The sequence below is a fragment of the Equus asinus genome, chromosome 11 (genome assembly GCF_041296235.1).
Source record: "Equus asinus isolate D_3611 breed Donkey chromosome 11, EquAss-T2T_v2, whole genome shotgun sequence".
Taxonomy (NCBI): Eukaryota; Metazoa; Chordata; class Mammalia; order Perissodactyla; family Equidae; genus Equus; species Equus asinus.
In genome coordinates this window covers 78,728,011-78,747,679 of record NC_091800.1, presented here as the reverse complement: position 1 = coordinate 78,747,679, position 19,669 = coordinate 78,728,011, and positions in this window count along the sequence as shown.

Below are 19,669 nucleotides of genomic sequence, written 5' to 3'. Positions count from 1 at the left end.
GGAAACAATTCCACTTAGAATAGCATCAAAAGGAATAAAATATTTAGGAGCAAATTAACAAAGTAAATGTAAGACAAACACTGAAAACTACAAAATACTGTAGAAAGAAATTAAAGGAGAGATGGGGCCGGCCCGGTGGTGCAGTGGTTAAGTGCGAACATTCTGTTTCGGCGGTCCGGGGTTCACCGGTTCAGATCCAGGGTGCAGACATGGCATTGCTTGGCAAGCCATGCTGTGGCAGCCATCCCACATATAAAGTAGAGGAAGATAGGCATGGATGTTAGCTCAGGGCAGCCTTCCTCAGCAAAAAGAGAAGGATTGGCAGCAGTTAGCTCAGGGCTAATCTTCTTTAAAAAAAAAAAAAAGAAATTAAAGGAGATCTAAATAAATGGAAAAATATTCCATGTTTGTGAATCAGAAGAATTTATATTGTTAAGATGGCAAATATCCGCAACTTGATCTACAGATTTAACACAGTGCCTATCAAAATTCTAAGTGGCGCCTTTTTTCTTTTTAACAGAAATTGACTAACGGATCCTAAAATTCATATGGAAATGCAGGGCAACCATAATAGCCAAAACAATCTTGAAAAGGAAGAACACAGTTGGAGGACTCGTACTTCTGGAATTCATAATTTACTGCAAAGTTACAGTAATCAAAACAGTGAGGTAGGGGCATAAAGATAGATATATAGTTCAATGGAAAAGAACTGAACTACCATAAATAAACCCTTACATTTGTGGTAGGTTGATTTTCAACAAGGGTGCAAAGACAATTCAATGTGGAAAGAATAGTCTTTTCAATAAATGATGCTGGACTATTGGATATCCACGTTCCAAAAAATGAAGTTATATCTCTATCTCATTCCATATACAAAAATTAACTCCAAATAGATCAAATACCTAATTGTAAGAGACAAATTATGAAATTCTTACAAGAAAACATAGGCTTAAATCTTCATGACTTTGCATTAGGCAATGATTTCTTAGATATGACACCAAAGCATAAGCAATAAAAGAAAAATAGGTAAGAGGGGCCAGTGGTGCAATAGATAAAGTGTCTGACTACGGACCAGAAGAAAAAATGATAAATTGGCCTTCTTTGAAATTAAACACTTACGTTTCAAAGGACTCCATCAAGAAAGTGAAAATATGATCAGAAAATAGGAGAACACATTTTCAAATTATGTAGTGATAAGGGTCTTATATCCACAATATATAAAGAACTCATAACTCAATAATAAAAATACAAATAATCCAATTTTAAAAAGGTCAAAATATGTGAATAGGCATCTCTCCAAAGAAGATATGTAACTGGCCTATATGCCCATGAAGAAATGCTCAACATGATTAATCATTAGGGAAATGCAAACCAAAACCACAATGAGATACCACTTCACATCCACTATGGTGGCTATAATTAAAAAGGAGGACAGTAAAAAGTTTTGGCAAGGATGTAGCAAAATCAAAACTCTCTTACATTACTGGTGGGAATGTAAAATGGTTGAGTAACTGTGGAAAAGAGTTTGGCAGTTCCTCAAAAAGTTAAGCATAGGTACCATATAACCCAACAATTCCACTTTTAGGCATGTATTTGAGAGAACTGAAAATATATGTCCACACAAAAAATATACATGAATATTCACAGCAGTATTGTTTGTAATAGCCAAAAAATGGACATATCCCAAATATCCAATGAATAAATAAACAAAATGTGGTAGATCCGTACAATGGACTGTTATTCACCAACTAAAAGGAATAAAGTATTGATACATGCTACAACATGGATGAAATTCAAAGTTCATAGCATGATAAGTGAAATAACACAGTCACAAATGCTGGCATATTGCATGATTCCATTCATATGAAATATCCAGAAAAGACAAATCCATAGAGACAGAAATTAGATTAGTGTTTGCCAGGCGCTGGGTGGAGGGGAGAATGGGAAGTGATAGCTAATGGGCCCAGGATTTCTTTTGGGAGTGATGAAAATATTCTGGAATTAGACAGTGGTTATGGTTGTATAAGACTGAATGTAATAAAAACTCCTGAATTGTACATTTATTAAAAATAAACAAACAAGCAAACAAAAAATCATACAACAGTGCAAAACATAACAAGCGTAATGAGAAATAAATCTAGAGTTTTTGAGATGAATCTTGTAGGATGGGTATGATTTTGACAAAAGAAGCACTCAGCATCAATAGAGACCTCTTGGAGCAGAAAATATTAGTTAATTGGAAATTAGAGATGGTCTAGTTTGGCTAAAATTGGAGAGCAGTTTGGAAAGATAATTTTGGAGAGCTAGGATGAAATGAGACACCAGAAGCCCCAGGATGCCCAAATGGAAGTTCTCACCATCTGGAATTAGTGAGGGCAGCCCTGAAGGCTTTGAAGGATGACTGCCTTCAGAATATCATTGCAGACCAGTTTGCACCCCGACTCCCAGGGACTCTAATCAATGCTCAAATCATAGGATTTTATAGCCATAGGAGCCTATGATATTATCTAGTTCTATGATTTAAAAACAATATTAACAATATGTGGAACAGATAAAGGGAAGTGGCTTTGTGAACCAAACACTTGGACGCTGTCCTCTCCGCCATCTTCTGGATACCCAGTGAGGAATGCAATGACAGCAGCACAATCTGATCCAGTGCACATTTCTCATTTTAGAGACGAAGATCCTGAGAGAAAGAAAGGTTGAGTTACCATCACAAGAACACGCAATTCATTCTTGGCAAAATGCGTCCAGGCTTCAGGGGAAATAACAAAGGCAGAGATGATGTGCAGAGTATGTTGGGGAATGTTCAGGAAAAGAATAATGCAGTGTGCTGGGAGCCAAGACAATTGCATCTCCGTGATGAAGTCATTTAGACCTGGCATGAGTTTAAATTAGGCAGTGATGTAACCCCTGACTGGTGGGAGCACGTCTTAAACATGTCTGCCTCTTTCTCAATGCTCTGCACATGATAAATATTTACTGACTGAATGAATGAATCGATATTCTCCTTGGATTTATTCAAGGGCAGTCCCTGAGATGGCATCTGGTATCTATCCAGCAGAATGGTCAGAGGTGGCCCTCTGGGGTAAGTCAGATACTGTCTCTACTCTCACACTCACCACACTTCCGGGCACTGCTGAAAGCCCATCTCTCCTCCAAGCTCTGAAAAGAGAGTGGCAAGTTTCCCCTACACGCAAAACTGACAACAAGGTTCATTGTAAGCTCTGATGTCTTAATAGCCTGATATCAATATACAAAGTCCACACTTTGGTCCTCAACTTTCATCTTTTTGCTCAACCACAGAGACAAAAATGAACAAGTTCATTCTATAAATACAACAAGCCAACATTTCCAGGGGGTCCCCACCAGTCCGGCCTGACCTTCACTCACCACTCCAACAACTGGTGCAATCTTTGGGGGTGAGTGTCCCTGAACTTAGTCATAGTCTTAGTTGAATGGGGAGAAAAAGTATATGAATTTATCCGAGAAATAAAGAATGGTGAGAAAGGGACTTCTAACCTGGAAATGAGAGAAACCCTTTGTCAAGACATTTCCCAGTTTTCAATGGCCAGTGAAGACGTACACAATAGGGAAAACTCAAGCTGCTTAAAGCGGAGGAAATCTATTTATTTGCACTGTATTGTTTCTTGCATTAGATCATGATTCCAAGGAAGTGCTGTTGCAACTGTTTGAATTCAGATCATTACAAGATGCAGCTTATGCCTCAAGATGCTAATGTGAACACCAACAATAACGATAATCTATTTTAAACACATAATTGTGGCATTCTCCAGTAAAACCACTATCACACCACTACCTGAATAACAGGAAACAACCACCAGCTTAAATCTGGGGCCATTTCACAAGATCGCAGGGCTATTTCTTAGTTAATAATCTCAAGGAAAAAAGTCCTGGCAAATGTCTGCTTATCCTGGTAGAGCTTTCCTGGCTCTTTCTTTGTCAGACATTAAAGCCATTAAAGGGCTTCCATAAACAGTGGGGTTTTTCAGGTATATTCTTCTATTATTAAAGTTTATCTGAAGAAAGGTTTTCTGGGGGGAAATCTAAGCCAAAGTGTCTTTCCTGAAGATGCAACACATGGAAAGATGTAAAACAATTGTTTTGCTAGAGGGGAAAATACTCCTGACATTAGCCAGGATGCACTTTGTTGTCATTATCATAAAATACAATCATTGCCCATAAACTTTCATAGAAAACATGGAGAGAATGTTTCTGTCACTAGGGGAAAATTATTCATCTTCATCTCCCCAAGTGGCTGTCAGTTTGGCACAGGGGCACACACTCAGAGGATGTCGTCAATTGATCAAAGGCCAGCTGCCACGGTCCAACCTCCTCCAGCAGGATGGGTCAGAGGTGTCCCTCAGACGGAAATTGAGTTGCTCCAGTTCCGCAAATGTGCCTCAGACCAGCACCCCTGCTCCTCCACGGCTGACCTTTGCTTCCTCGTTGCCTTGTTTTCGGCACTGTTTTTTATTCCATTTTAGAGCAGCTGCAGAGAATTCCTGTTTAGATTCGTGACTCTACTTTGCACGCCCTTCTCACCTCCCTCTACGAAAAGAAGTGTACCTCCTTCTTTTTCAGAGAGTGGGATTAAACCATATAAATGATTCCTTTGGAATTGAAAGCCAAACTTGCCCTCTCCAGAGCACCCTCAGCAAAACGTCAGTATGAATCCAAGCATGCTGCCCATTTTCAAAGAAAATGCCTGCTCGAATCAGATTTTTGATGACTTTAATTTTTCCCTTTGAGCCTCCAGTGGAATCACGATTTCCTTTATGTGGAAGAAAGTCCATTGGCTCTGTTAACCAAAATACTACAAAGCTGCTGAGTGAGGAGCAGAGGACAGCTAGGCGATCAGATGCTTATGTAAAGGATTTCGTTTATAGTAGCCGCTCCTAACATTCATGACTCTGAGCCAACGAGCAAAATGGGCTCCACATACAAAGCTTATTACGATGCTCTAATGAAACTTCCTGATCCATTAGTCCTCAAAGCATTAGGCTTCTTTGTTGTTGTCTTTTAGCGTAGTGGGCTGTGCTCCTAAATGTGGTGCACTGCTAAACAAAACCAAATTAAATTAAAAGAAACAAATAAAACTGGAGCTGATCAGCGCAAGCCTCACAGATTACCCTGTGACTTCCAATCTAATTACTAAATTGGATAACTTTTCTTCCTTTTTTATCGCTTGTGAAGGATGAGAAACTTTAATAACTGTAACAATAGCCTAAATAACTTAGAGGCCAACTGGATATCATCCTAAAAATATAAAAGAAAACAAACTTCTTCAGCGTTTTCCAATTTGATAAAAATGAATGTTTTTTTTAAAGATTTTATTTTTTCCTTTTTCTCCCCAAAGCCCCCCAGTACATAGTTGTATATTCTTCGTTGTGGGTCCTTCCAGTTGTGGCATGCGGGACGCCACCTCAGCGTGGTCTGATGAGCAGTGCCATGTTGGCGCCCAGGATTCGAACTAACGAAACACTGGGCTGCCTGCAGCGGAGCGCGCGAACTTAACCACTCGGCCACGGGGCCAGCCCCAAAAATGAATGTTTTTTTAAGACAAAAATAAATATTTTAAATAAGTCAGATATTCCTTAAATTCTGGAGAATGTTTTCCCTTCTGTATATTGGAGGCAAGAAGAAATTCCTCTTACCCTGTCTTTTACATTCTCTGGTCCCACCAGGTGTGGGGACGTAGTTAGAAAGCCAGAGGAAGGTCTCCAACTTTGCATATTGCAAAGCTTTACTCATCCAAGGTAAACTGCCTTAAATCACACCATGTAGTTTGGTTCAAAGCATTGTTTTCACTCCGATTGTTTGTGATCCTGGCTATAAAGGCAAAGGAAAAGGGGACAACAATTATACAGATGACAGAGGCCAACACAATGCTTTGTGCTCCTCAAGAGAGAGACCCAAGCAAAAGCATTGAATAAATTGCCTCAGTTCTTCACTTCATTTTACAAGTGCAAGAGTGGCCTTTCTGGGCACAACAGCTCTCAGGAAAGCCTGGCAGCGGATAGAAACATTCTTCACTTGGCTTTTCCCCTCCTTGACTTTTACATCAAGCATAACACAGAAGCAGAGCAGCAAGAGCGTTAGCTCTGGGGCCTGAACTTGCATCTTGTCTCTGCAACTTAACCAGCTGTGAGGCGGGGTAAATGATGTAACTACTGTGAGCCTCGATTCTGGATTCCTAAAATAGGGCAAATATAACTTCAAAATTGGGGCATAAGCGTTAAATGAGGTAGCATATGTAGGGAACGGTTTTGTAGAGTATGCATTCAATAAGCACTATTTAGTTTTCATTCTAGTTGGATCTTTAGGGCAGTATGAGCAAATTCCGCATCTATAAAGAAAGGTTTACGCTGTCTCATTTCTTGCTCTTATATCCCCCAACACCAAAACAAAAGCCAAAAAACCCCAGAAAAACAAAAAACACATTAGCAAGTCTGAGACATTTCAATGCGGTTATCATGTCTTCACAATTCACTCAGATGCATTTTCTCTCTACTGGGTTGTTTCAACAAAATCTAAATTCCTCCCTATCTATGCTTCTGTGTCCTTGAGAGGCATGGGAGCACGGATGCCATGCTGGCTGTTCTACAAGAGGTTTAGTGAGGCACTATTAAAACCAACTTCCAACGCAATAAAGCCTCTCCCTTTTGTAAACGTCAATTGTATTTAATAAGCCTGGGAACATGTGAGGTTGCCAAATCTGAAGCAAGACAGCCTTGATGACTTCAGTCCGTTCTCAGCCCTTGATTACAATTTGATTTCCTTTGGCATCAAAAGACAAACTATTCTAGGGAACAATGTTCTTCCTTTAGCAGGAGTGAGATCTAGTTACTTGGCAGAGGCCCTGTCCATTGGCCAGATATCATGTCCAACCTCTTAGCAATAGCTGAAACACGGAATCTGATTTAAGAGCCGCACGAGGTGAGGAAAACAACAGAAAGCATATGGCTCCCTGAAGTGCAGATGTTGAAGCGCTGGCTGATTCGTTCTCATGTCACTATTGTCTACTCAGGTCACACACTTGCTCTCTGGGAGTGAAAGCTATGCCTTTCATTGGTCCCTCAGCTGGACATTTAAGTTAGTTTGTTTCAAATCATTATATTCTACTCAAAAAAGGTTTTTTCCCCTCATGCTTTCTCAGAATCACTTGCTGTTAAAGTTAACTGTGTGGCTTCGATCTCCTGGAGAACCCCCTAACCTCCTGCGCCCGACTTCACATTCTGACAAGTTGCTCTCACAAGAACTTTCGGTTTCTCTCAACCACGTGATATGTTTCCTTGGGAGTTCATCTGAGGTTTCAGCTTGTTCCTGTAACCTTGCTTGATTACCTGGAAGTATTACCTGGGAGTATTCTTAATTTTACTGCTAGCTTCATATTAGCAAGTTGACTTACCTCCCATTCTATCAGGAAGGGTTTTCTCTTTGTGTGTGTGTGTGTGTGTGTGTGTGTGTAAGAGTCAGGAGCATTTCTGCTCTCCTACTGGGCACAGAGAGAAGCATTAGGACTCAGAGACTCAGTACTGCTGTTAACCCTGGGCGTTTCTTTCACTTGAGGAGAACACTGACCACATGTCCTTGACCCAATACTTTTCACTTTGGACCAGTACTATTCCAAAGGAGAGAGCATCTGTAGCCACGAGGAGCTGTGAATCAGCCTGCTCTAAGAATAAGACAGAATGTGAGCCCATCCATACGCCTATGGGAATCCGAAATGCCTCTCATCTGGAAAACTCCCTCGAGGCTCTGGAAACTAATCCTTTTGAAATCTCTAACCAACCAGAGCCCTGTGCTAACTGCTGACTACCTAGAGTTCTCCAACCAAGCCTGCACCACCCTGTCATAAAAACATATTTGTTCTCTGCCCTGTTCTCGCAGAATGCTGCTCTTTGCTGGTGGATAGACTGATCAGATATTGTGCCAGCTCCAAAGTATTAGCAGATCGTAATGTATTACTGTTTCCCCTGTCATGTACTGTATCTGCATTTTAGTAGAAGCACACTGCAGACAATGAGTGCAACCCTACAAATGTTGGCTCAATTTGGTAGGAATTTCAGGCAGCCAAACAGAACCTCGGGGATGTAGGGGGGACACGTCTTGAGGTGAATGGGACTTTTGGCATTTAATTAATTATATTGTATAAGCATATATCAAAATTGGTTTAATTATTTGTTAACTAACTACAGCACAGAAGTAAAATTCTCTGAGTCAGGTGTGTGAAACACCAGAATCGTCCATATTTGGGCATCCTAATGGAAAAATCAGGCCATCACTTCTTTTCATACTTAAAATTTTTATCACATCATTCTCATCACTAACAACCCATTAAGAGCTTAGGCTGAGTGGATTTTATAATTCTTTTGTTTTTCTAGTATAATAGTGGAAGGACCATTTCAAGAGATACTGTACATTTGACGGGGAGAAGGGAGAGCTATCTGCTAATCCTCGAATGTCTTTGTCCTCACTCTGACGTTGTCAAGTGGATCACCCAACTACATTTTTAAGCCTCTCTTATATAGGAGTAATTCAACAATAAGAGAATATTCAACTCCTGGCCTCAAGTGGTTTCTAATCTAGCAAAGAAGTTAAACATACACATAAAAAATGACTTATGTGTCATGAAAAAATATGTTCTGAATAATAAAGTAGATATAATTTCTGAGAAATGTAGGAATGATTTAATCATTTGCGAAAATAGAAAAGATCTCTGTAAAATTGTATGCTTTTCTAATAATTCTGCATATCTAGCATAGAAAATTTGGAAAATACTGAGTGGTTTATGAACAACATGTGAAACAGTCAAAATCCCACCCTATAGTGATGTGATTAATTCATTCAGTTCAAATAGCAAATTTACTGAGTACTTACATATGTGTGTGATAGCGTTTAATTTTAAAGAATTGAGATGATATTATATAGGATGCTATCACGCTTTTGTCACTTAGCATTAAATTATGAAGTTTTTCCCCATACTGTAAAATTTTTTAGAAACACACGTCGCACATTTTTGTCCAAACTGTTTGTCAGAATTATCTAAGTAGATAATGGGAGAAAATCAAGAGCAAACCACATATAATGTTGGAAACCACCAGGAATAGTTAAATCCATCCTGATTTAAGAAAGACATATACTCAAAAACATACATGCAAACAATATTAAAATAGAAAGAAGGGATGAATTCTAAAGGAGTCTATAAAAAAATACCAGGCAGACAGCATATTGGAACATCTTCTAAGGACACAAAAGAAAACAATATCTCAGAACATTATTAAACAGAACCCATAAGAAATGCTTTCAAGTTTTTGAAATTCTTTATAACAATAATATTGTTTACAGCTGTTGCTTCTGAACTTTTTTAGCTAAAGAATCTTATTTTTCATATGAGGGATCCTGATATAGAAAATTCAATAAAGGGCAGGCTTGGAGCTGGGCAACGATGGGTGGCCAAGGCAAAGCTCAGCTCTGGTTTCACGTCAGTAGCTGCAATACCAGGCTCAGCCTGGCACTGCTGTTAGCCAGGAGATTAGAAACTGCCCAGCCTCCCTCCTCCTTCCCACCTGGAGCTGCAGACCCTCAGTTCAGGGCCCTTAGCTCTTACAGAAGCATATGCACTGCTAGGGGAACTCCAGATTGAGAATTTCAGCCGTAACATTTGAAAATGCCCTTCCAAGATTCCCTCCCAACTTAAAAAAAAACAAAAAGCAGGAGGGTGGAGGAGTGGAAATTTCTCTGAGGACACAGTACAAGCATTTGGAATTTGCTGCCAGGTCTGCCCTGAGGTCTCCCCTGGGTGGGGTAGGATGTGAAAGAATTAATGTAAGCCCAAGTTATATTATCCCCGGGTTTACCTGTAATCCAGACAGTTGATTCCTTGGTATCTCCATTTGACTAGTAGGAAAACTGAGGCTCAGTGAGGTTAAATGCTAGAGATTGCACAGCACGTGAGCACTGGAGGCGTCTTAGAGCCCAGCGTGGTCTCATTCTCACTTCACAAAATGTGGACACCACGTATGCATCCTTTCAAAAGTCATTTTATGGCATTTCTCTGAGCTTTACCCATTTCATTTTCTTATTTCTTTGGAAGAAAAAAATCACAATATAAAAATTAAATTTCAAAACAAATCAAAAAATTATGTACGGGAAAAATCCTAAAAGGAAGTATAACACATTAACTTTGTGTGGACAGTGGGACAACAGTGGTTTATTTTTTATTCTTGTGTGTGTGTGTACAAAATAGCTACTAACTAACTAATAGTAGGAAAAAAACAATGATTTTATTTGTTAGAAAGGAAATAGAGGTTATCAACTTTATTTCTCTCTATCTACACATGGCACACACACACAACCGACACATACAGGAAGAAATACACATAAATGTTGTGGATTTACAATTCATTTATTTTATCCCTCTAGATTTTTTAAATTTCTCAGATTTTCTATAATGAACAAATAGTACTTACACAAGTGAGGAATATGATAAATGTTATTTTTAAACAAAAAACTAAGAACTGCCCATTGTTTTCTCCCATTTCCTACCTAGGAAAAGGCAGAATTAAGCACAGTTGAACCAGAAAATATCTCCAGCCAGTATCTGCAGGATTTCTTTAACCCAGAAGTAGGGTTAAAGTACCCTAAATGGTAATAAAGGCCACCAAGTCTAAGAACTTTCTGTGTGCCAGGCACTGTTCCAGGGCTTCAAGCATATGATCCCTTTAACGATCCAACAGTCCCATCAGGTAAATACAACGATATGTATGCATTGCACAGACGAGAAACCTGCCCACGCTGTCCCACAGAGCCTGCCCCGACCGTAAAGCTCCACTGCTCTAAAGAGAGAATAAGAGCAGCACAGAGATGACAGTGCTTCCAGCGGACACAAAATGGACTTGTTCACAAGCCATTGCACATTCCTTCCTACCAACAGCATGTTTCAAGACTGTAAGTGCATATGTCCTGGGATCCACACCAAGGACGACACTGTTTGCAAAAACCCAGTTCTTCTACTTACTAGAAGGAGGTTCTTGGTGAAAGTAAACGCAGAGAGTTTCAGCACATTTTGCACCCGCTGAATTCCACAGTTCATTCCCTTCCAGGGTAGAAAAAAGAAAAGAAAAAAAATACATACATGCAATATATATATATGTTTTCCTTTTAATTAAAGTAGTGAAGTTTGACGTAGGAAGGGAATAGTTGGTTGAATCACTAGCATCACTTCCTTCAGCATCTTGATAATGATTTAGAAAAGGAAAAGGGACCAACAATTGTCCCCCAATGCTCTTTTCCTGGGAAAGAAAGATTAAATACCAAAGACTCATTCAACTTGAATGTGAGAACCTATGATTTTCTGATAAATCTTTCGTGGTGGGAAGAATGCATAATCTTAACCAATTATTAATGAATAGAAATTGAAAGATTTGTGAGGACTCCAGCCTTGGACACAAGCAAACAAACAAATTCCCTCCTGTGCTTCTCTCCCACAAGCAGTTGTCAATTGTGGACTTGCCTGCAGCAGAACGGCTGGCTCAGTCACCCAGTCATTCACTCATTCATTCATTCATTCACTCAACAACTACATTTACTATACCACATTCTAGACGTCAGGTATTTCATAGAAAACTTTGTGAACGAGTTACAATTTCAGCCCTCAGAGAGTTTATGTTCTAGTGGGTGAGGCCAACAACAAAGAAAAATGTTAAGATCAATTCAGGTAGGGATCAATGCTATGAAATAAAATGAAGTAGGTTAAGATGAGAGAGATGGCAGAACCGGGGCAAGGGAGCATTGTTTAAGAGAGGCTGTCAGGAAAGATTTCTTCATGGTGGTGACTTTTGGGCAGAATGATTTGAGGAAATGAGGCATGTAAACATCTTGGGAAGAGAAGTCCAGGACAAGGGAGCTGGAGTTCAGAGGCAGAACAAACTCACATGGTCACGAGCAACAAGAAGGTAATTACTATTACAAGATCCCAACCCAGTAGGCAGGTTTCACATGGGGGCGATGTTGCCACTTAGGATGCTTATGGCAATGCCTGGAGACACCTTTGATTGTCACATGGGGGTGGGAGTGTTCCACGGGCAGCTAGTGGGTGGAGGCCAGGATGCTGCTAAATATCCTATAATGCACAGGACCGCCCTTGACAATGAATTATGCAACCCAGAATGTCAATAGTGCCCACAGTTGCTTCTAAACTCTCCTCTCTGGTTTTTCACGGACTGCTCTGTGATTATGGAGCCCTATGATTAAAGCAAGAATTTAGAGAGGAGGCCAAAACAAGCTTTCTCCCCAAATTTTATACACCTTCTCATGAGGAAGAAGGATTGTTGAACCGACCATATTCTCACTGTACTAAATGAATAGGATGGTGCAGGATATCAAAGGAACATACAAGAAAAAGTTTAATGTAGAATCATTAATACCTTTATAAATCTTTAGCTGCCATATTAAGGAATATAAACAAAATACAGTATAAATTCCTTACCCATTTTGAGCCCTCTCTACATTGCCTCTCCTACCTTAGCTCCATGGCATAATTTTGTCTCATACGATGTAGCACAATCTCTTCATTTCAAATTTGCATCCTAAAAATTTGGCAGCAAAGGATAGAGTTACCACTAAAAGGGTTGATTATAAACCAGAAGGGAAAAATAATGAGGTGAAAGAAAGCGAAAAAAGATGCAGCCCATAGAGACTGGAGATGAGATGGGAAGCCAGTGAAGAGATATGAGATGGCTGAGTTGTCATAGACGACAGGCACCAGACATCACTGAGCAAAGGCAGCGCTGAGCCGCCCTGGCAAGATCATATTGGATGAGAACCAATAAGTGCTGCCCAGAGAGTGGAAGGAGAGAGAAGTCGAGACATTCAAAGGTTAAAATTTCCGGTTTTCACTATATGATGTTTCCAATACCTTTCAAGTGAAAGGTGCTCATTTCTGCCATAAATGATGTCTGCGGTTTCAGTGGGATAATCTTTGTTGGGAAACTAAAAAGTTGTTTGTATTTTAGAAAAAATTATTAAAAATCCATGCAAAAGCATGTGCATTTGCACTATCCAGTGCCTCCTTCCATTTTCTCTATGTGAAACCATTTTAGGCATCATAACTGCATGGTCACTTACAATCAGCCGGTTGTACTCTCGTTCATGATTAGAGGGAAACAAGAAAGCACCGCACTTCTTCCTCTCAGCCTTGTCTTACAGTTTCCTCGCTCAATCATGGACTACTGATTGCTATTATTTTTCTCCCCTCTGCCTTCCTCCCATCCTCTTTCTTCTATGTTTAAGGAGTGGAGACATAAGGAGAGAAGCAATAGGAGGGAAATGACTCCACAAGGAACTGAAATGAGAAGAAGAGCTTATAGGGCCTAGAAATTTGTGCTCAATAAGTTGCATCCACATAAATTAAGTAAATTTATACTTTATATAAGTATATGGGTACATAAAGATGCTCAAAAAACCATGTCCTGTGTAAATGTGTAGAGCCTGCTCTATGAGATTTTAAATCTGCCTGAAAAATTGGATATTTATGATAATTGTGCTAATGCTGATGATACGCACATAGCAGTTGTATTTCCCACTTAAATATGTATATAATTATTAAAGACACTAAAAAGGAGCAGACACTCAGTGACCAACCAAAATGAAACCTCCCGATAATGCAATAGATGATTTCAAACCAGACGTTATCCCCATGTGAAATAGTATTATGTATTTATGGCTGCATCTGTCTAGTTTCACAGTTCATTAACAAGACAGTCCAAGAGGAGATTGCACTGTTATTGCTTATTGCACTTATTATCTAGGCCACTGCAGTAGACACATATATCCCAGCATAAATAGCATACAGTTCGGGTACCTTCGAAATCAGTCATCCATCTTACATGCTGATAAATGTCTCTTCACATCACTGGGTAAATTTACATTGTGTAGAGTTAGGGGGAGCAGACAGCACACAAATATATGAGATAAGGCTGCTCCTTCAGAGTGAGAAAAAGGAGTGAAGGATGGGCCTAGGGAGTACCCCCTTTACCCACCATCAGAGGATACAGGCTGGTCAATGTGGAAGGGCCTACAAGGCATCTGGTGCATGGATTAACGTTGGCCACAAATGGCTGGGAAAATAAAAGTTAATAACGTGATAACAATCAAGTCTAGATAACAGAGAGATTAATCTTGCTTCTGTTTGGAAGATGTGAACTGGTTTTGGGTTGTGTGTTTTGTTCTTTTTGAGGGTTGCTGGCGGGTTTTTTTTTTTTTTTCCAGAGACGGGATGCCTGGGATGTGAACTTAGCATGGACGGGGTGAGCCACAAGTTAATCATCTGTCGTCTGCCTTGGGTTTCAGGGGCTCTTTTGGGTGGCTGGGAATCCCTGAGAAGGTTACAGGAAATTGCCTGGTGGGCGTAACTTCAGAGGGCTGGGTGGACAGTGAACTGCATTTCTTTTCCCATCAGTGTCTAAATTTGTCTCCATTGTTTCTTTTTTTCTCTCTCATACTAAAATGGGAACTGGGCCCAGGGAGGGACAACAATATCTTGACAGAGAACTCTGAGCATTGAAGACAGGGTCATCTGCATTGTCTGAACTCCATGTGCAACAGAGATTACACCCGGAGAAAACAAAAGAACTACGCAACAGAAACGGCCACAGCCAGTAAACAAGAGAAACGTGACCGCTGGACCAGGCGTCTTCCTGCAGCGGTTGGAGTCGGTGACAAATAATTGTTCTTCTCCCACCCCTCCCCCCCATCATTAGCCTATCGCCATGAAAAAGAGAATCCGGAGAGCTAGGCTTTCCTGAGTCTCAGGCTACTCCTTGGGAGTGTTAAAGACTTTCAGAAGCCGCATAAACGGAAATTTAATCAACAGTCTCTTTGTACTGAATGGTATCCCGGGGGTCTCCAAGTAGTCATGCAACTTACAGTAGCTCTGTTATGACTGGGAGAAATCTGACTCAACATATAATAGAGGACAGTGTAGTCCAACATTTTCCATTTATATGAGATATTAGACTTACTAAATTAGTGGAATATAAGTCAATGACCCAGATGATACATTTGTTGTAGTTTAATACAGCAAATAACTTTTCACTCATTCAACAAACATTTCTCTATACCAGGTTTTTAACTCAGCAGTGGGCTTAAATTCCAGTGTTGATCTCTCAGCACCTTTGCAAATATGAGCATTTGTGATTTTAAGAGTCCCATATCTAAAAATGTGATATGCATAAAAGTTGAAAAAATACACTATTTCATTTTTTCAGAGAGTCACAGCAAAAAAAAAAAAAATGTACCTACTATACAAGCCTTTGATGATTATCTTCTATAAGACAGAAGGAATGCAATTATCCACAGCCTTCCTAAACTGGATCAAGTCTCTTGGTTCTTTTAAGATAGCCATACATTTCAGTAGCCTCCATCACTATTGTAGCATCTTGCTAAATAAAACCAGGGACCACAGAACTGAAGTTGACTCAGGCGCACCAGCGAAACTCCTAATATCCTGGCATTGTTACAGCTGAGCACATCCCAGCCTCCTGCCCCTGTGCTTGCTGATGCTATCACTACTGAAAGCAAGTTGTGCATGACAAGCTGCTCCTAAACAGCTGATGGAAAATTGATAGAAGACAAAGAAGATGTTTATATCCTTCTCCAAAGTGAAATTCGTAAAAACTTTACTGTTGTTTTTGCAGCCATTCAACTCCTTTCATTTAACTTATTGTGCAGTACAATTTATGAACTCAAACAATGAGGTTGACATCCAACATATGGGAGGATTGAAGGAAGGAATGAATTCGTGCACAGGAGGTGGTGATAAGTGACAGGACAAAAACCCACCAAGACGTGTTTTTTCATAATGTTATTACGGCTCATTTCAAAATCCCATAATCAAATTTCCAGTCTTTGTATCATTAATCACCTTTTCTGGGTACCACGGAAGTAAAATACTTTGCAATAATGGCCCTAGGTCATTTTGCATCCATTCACATGCCTGCAATAATATTATTTCCCTTTGATTTTTACAGAGGTATATTGAACCTGTCATCATTAGGTATTTGGAAAGCAATTTGCTGCCTCTTAACAATTGGTCTGTCTTTGAGATCTAGAGGGGTGTGCAAACAAACGTGGGTCAATGAGGCCCAAGCCAGACAGAGGACGTGCTCCCAAAATACAGTGAGGTATGCATTAAAGTCACTTTGAAAGTTAGATAATATCAGAAAACAAATTATACTGGTATCCTGAAATCAGAAGTAAGTAGTTTAGGTGGAATGCAGATTTGGAGAAATTGTACATCAGCCACTCAGGGACTTGGTGGGTTTTTTTTTTTTTTTGGTTTTTCTTTTTGAGGAAGATCAGCCTTGAGCTAACTACTGCCAATCTTCATCTTTTTGCTGAGGAAGATTGGCCCTGAGCTAACATCCATGCCCATCTTCCTCTATTTTATATGTGGGACTCATACCACAGCATGGCTTGCCATGTGGTGCCATGTCCCCACCCAGGATCTGAACCGGTAAACCCCGGGCCACTGAAGCAGAACATGTGCACTTAACCACTGTGCCACTGGGCTGGCCCTCTGTTTTTTCCTCTACAATAACTTCATCCCAGGACTCAGTGAAATAGAGACTTAACAGGCAATGAGAAATAGAAAAATAAAACCAAAAAAAGCCTAGGAGGGAATATATATCAATATTCACCTGATCTCAGTTTGAAAAGGACTTTTTTAGAATAAAACCATGAAAGAAATAATAAAAGAAAAAATGTTTGTACTTATCTAATGCTTGCAATCGACCAGATAGTGTTGTATGCACCTTACAAAAACCAACCAGCTTAATCTTTCTTAAAAAGGTATGAAATATACTCTAAATTAACCTCACTTTTATAGCAGAGAAAACTGGGGCAATGAGAGATAACATGACTTGCTCAAGATGACATCACTTATAAAGGACAGAGGCGGGATTTAAACCCAGGTAGTGTGGCTCCTGAGTACATACCTTAAGCTCTTTGGAATCCATGCTTGGACTTTATAAAAAAATGCAACCATCTGTAAAATTTTTAAAAGGTAAATAGAAAAATATAACAAGAGAGCAGGTTAATATCTGAAGACTCTAGATCAGTGGACTTCAACTCTGGCTACAGTATCACCTGGGAAGCTTTGAAAGATGCCAGTGGTAGGACCCCACCCAGGCCAATCACATGAGAATCACTGGGGAGGAGTCTGGTGTTAATATATTTATTAAAAGTACCCAGGTGATTCTAATGCACAGCCAAGCTTGAGAATGACTGAGATAGATCAAGGGAAATGTATATCATCACTTTAACTTAAAAAACAAACAAACAAGGAGCATCAATAAATAAATCACAGAAAAATTTCAAATGGATGATGACACATGATTATTCTCTCTTGTAAGCAGAGATATGTGGTTTCAAATGATGGGACATCATTCAGTTCCTATGAAATTAACAAAAGGGTTTAAAAAAAACTTTTTGATATGATGATGATATGCTTTTTTAGCAAAAGAAGTATAGTAGGTCTATAATTTGGTACATCCTTCTTAGAAGTACTTAATGAATATGCATTAAAACACTAAAATTGATTCCACTTCTCAGAATCTAAAGGAAATACAGATGGGCACATTCAGTCATGAGCATGTATATAAGAATATTATTTATAGCAGCAAAAATGGAAACGTTGTCGATGGCAAACGTCAGGAGAATAGATAAATACATTCTTGGTAATTGGGACAGTGGACTACAGCACTGTGGGGCGTTAGAAAGTCGTCTTCATGAATAGGAGATACGACTATGGTATAATATTTACGAAAAACAGATAAAATATACTCTATATAGTACTGTATGTACCTATACAATTAAAATACTGGGAGGAACTAAGGAAAACATTCACAGTAGTTATCCCTAGGTTATCTTTGTTTCTTATAACCCCTGTAAATTACGATGGACATAAAAGGGAGTGTTCGAACAGACTGGGTAGGCACGAGGGTGGGAAGGCAAAGGAGTCACTCAGACACCGATGAGATCCTTCTGCTTAGAGAGCCTACCTAATTCTGGGACCCATGAAATGCTGTCACAGCCCAGATCTAAGGACAATGCAGATAGGCAGAAGTGATACCATGCCAAGACCCTCGGTGAAATATTTGCTGCTGTGCTCTAGGCTTCTGGCCACTTTCAGCTATTCATACCTGTTTATCAGTGTCATTTTAATGCTAAAGATAAGTAAACACATGCAGATATTTTCAAAGGTCTAGAAACAGAATCTATGTTATTGGATCACATTTCCAAACAACTTTTAACATACTTATGTAAATTATAAATGTAAGCCAATTAGCATACATGAATTAGCACTGCATTCTCAAACTGCTTATTAATTCCACTTGTAAGTGAAAATATGCAGCTATAAATTCTGAGATTTCATGATGCTTCAAACCCTTGGAGGTATGTTGCCCCCTCCAAAAGACCCCCCTGTTTGAAGATCAGCTGCTGTTCATGTCCTCTGCAAACTGAGTGCCTCAGTGTCCCCCCATCCCAACCTCCACAAATCACGTCTTCCAGAAAAGCCCAACTGTAAACAAGCAAAGACAAGGAAAGAGTTTTTCTGAGTTCAAGGGATATAAGGAAATAGCCTATTTGTATATATGTTCTTATATTTTTTTGCTGAAATTCATCATTTAAAGAATCTTTCTTCCTGAAGCTGCCATTTCCTGCCTGAGCCTCTTCAGCCAGTAATAATATCCCATCAGGATTAACTAGAGGTCACTACACAATTCAGCTCAAAATAAAATGACTTTCACAGTGGGAACAAAATCCTCCTCTCTTCAGCAGGAAGCTAGGGCAGAGGAAGCACAGAGCAAGAGTTAGACAGAGCCTCTCTACTATGGTGTGTTCCTCCCACGTTGGCAAGTGTCAGTAGAAGGGGCAGCCAACAGCTGTCAGGATTAGGAGCCTGAGGGTGGCATGCTACCACAGGGAACCATGTCTGATGCGGGCTTGGTGAACCGAGGAGTCGAAAGAAAGACTTCTTGGGCTCTCAAGGTCTGGCAGTAGTGCTCTTTTATTCAGAGAATAGCATGCAGACAGGACCGATGGGCAGTGAGGGGCTGCAGGCACGGGGACAGGACCCATGGTAGTGAAGGGCTGCAGGCACGGGGACAGGACCCATGGGCAGTGAGGGGCTGCAGGCATGGGGACAGGACCCATGGGCAGCAAAGAGCCACAGGCTTGGGGACAGGACCCATGGGCAGTGAAAGGCTGCAATGTGTTGAATGTTAAGGCTAAATTTATAAGGCATGGGTACGTGACTTATTTTTACTAGACAAAGGAATGATGTAAAAAAGTCATTAAACGGTATCAGTGCAGGTGGGGTCTGGTTATTGTGTGGTCGTATAACTTGAGATATGAATTGGGTCATATAGATCAGCATGTGCCCAGGACACCTTGGGCTTCTCTCCCTGGGGCAACCTCGATCCCCATCAATGTCCACTTAGAGTTACACAGCTGTGGCCTGACTACCTCTTCTGAACTGGACTCACTGGTACGGCTCACTGCGAACACACATGGGGCTCTCACTCTCCTGGCTCATGGCCCAACCCTGCTCCCCTGTACTTTATTCTGTGCCCACAAAGCT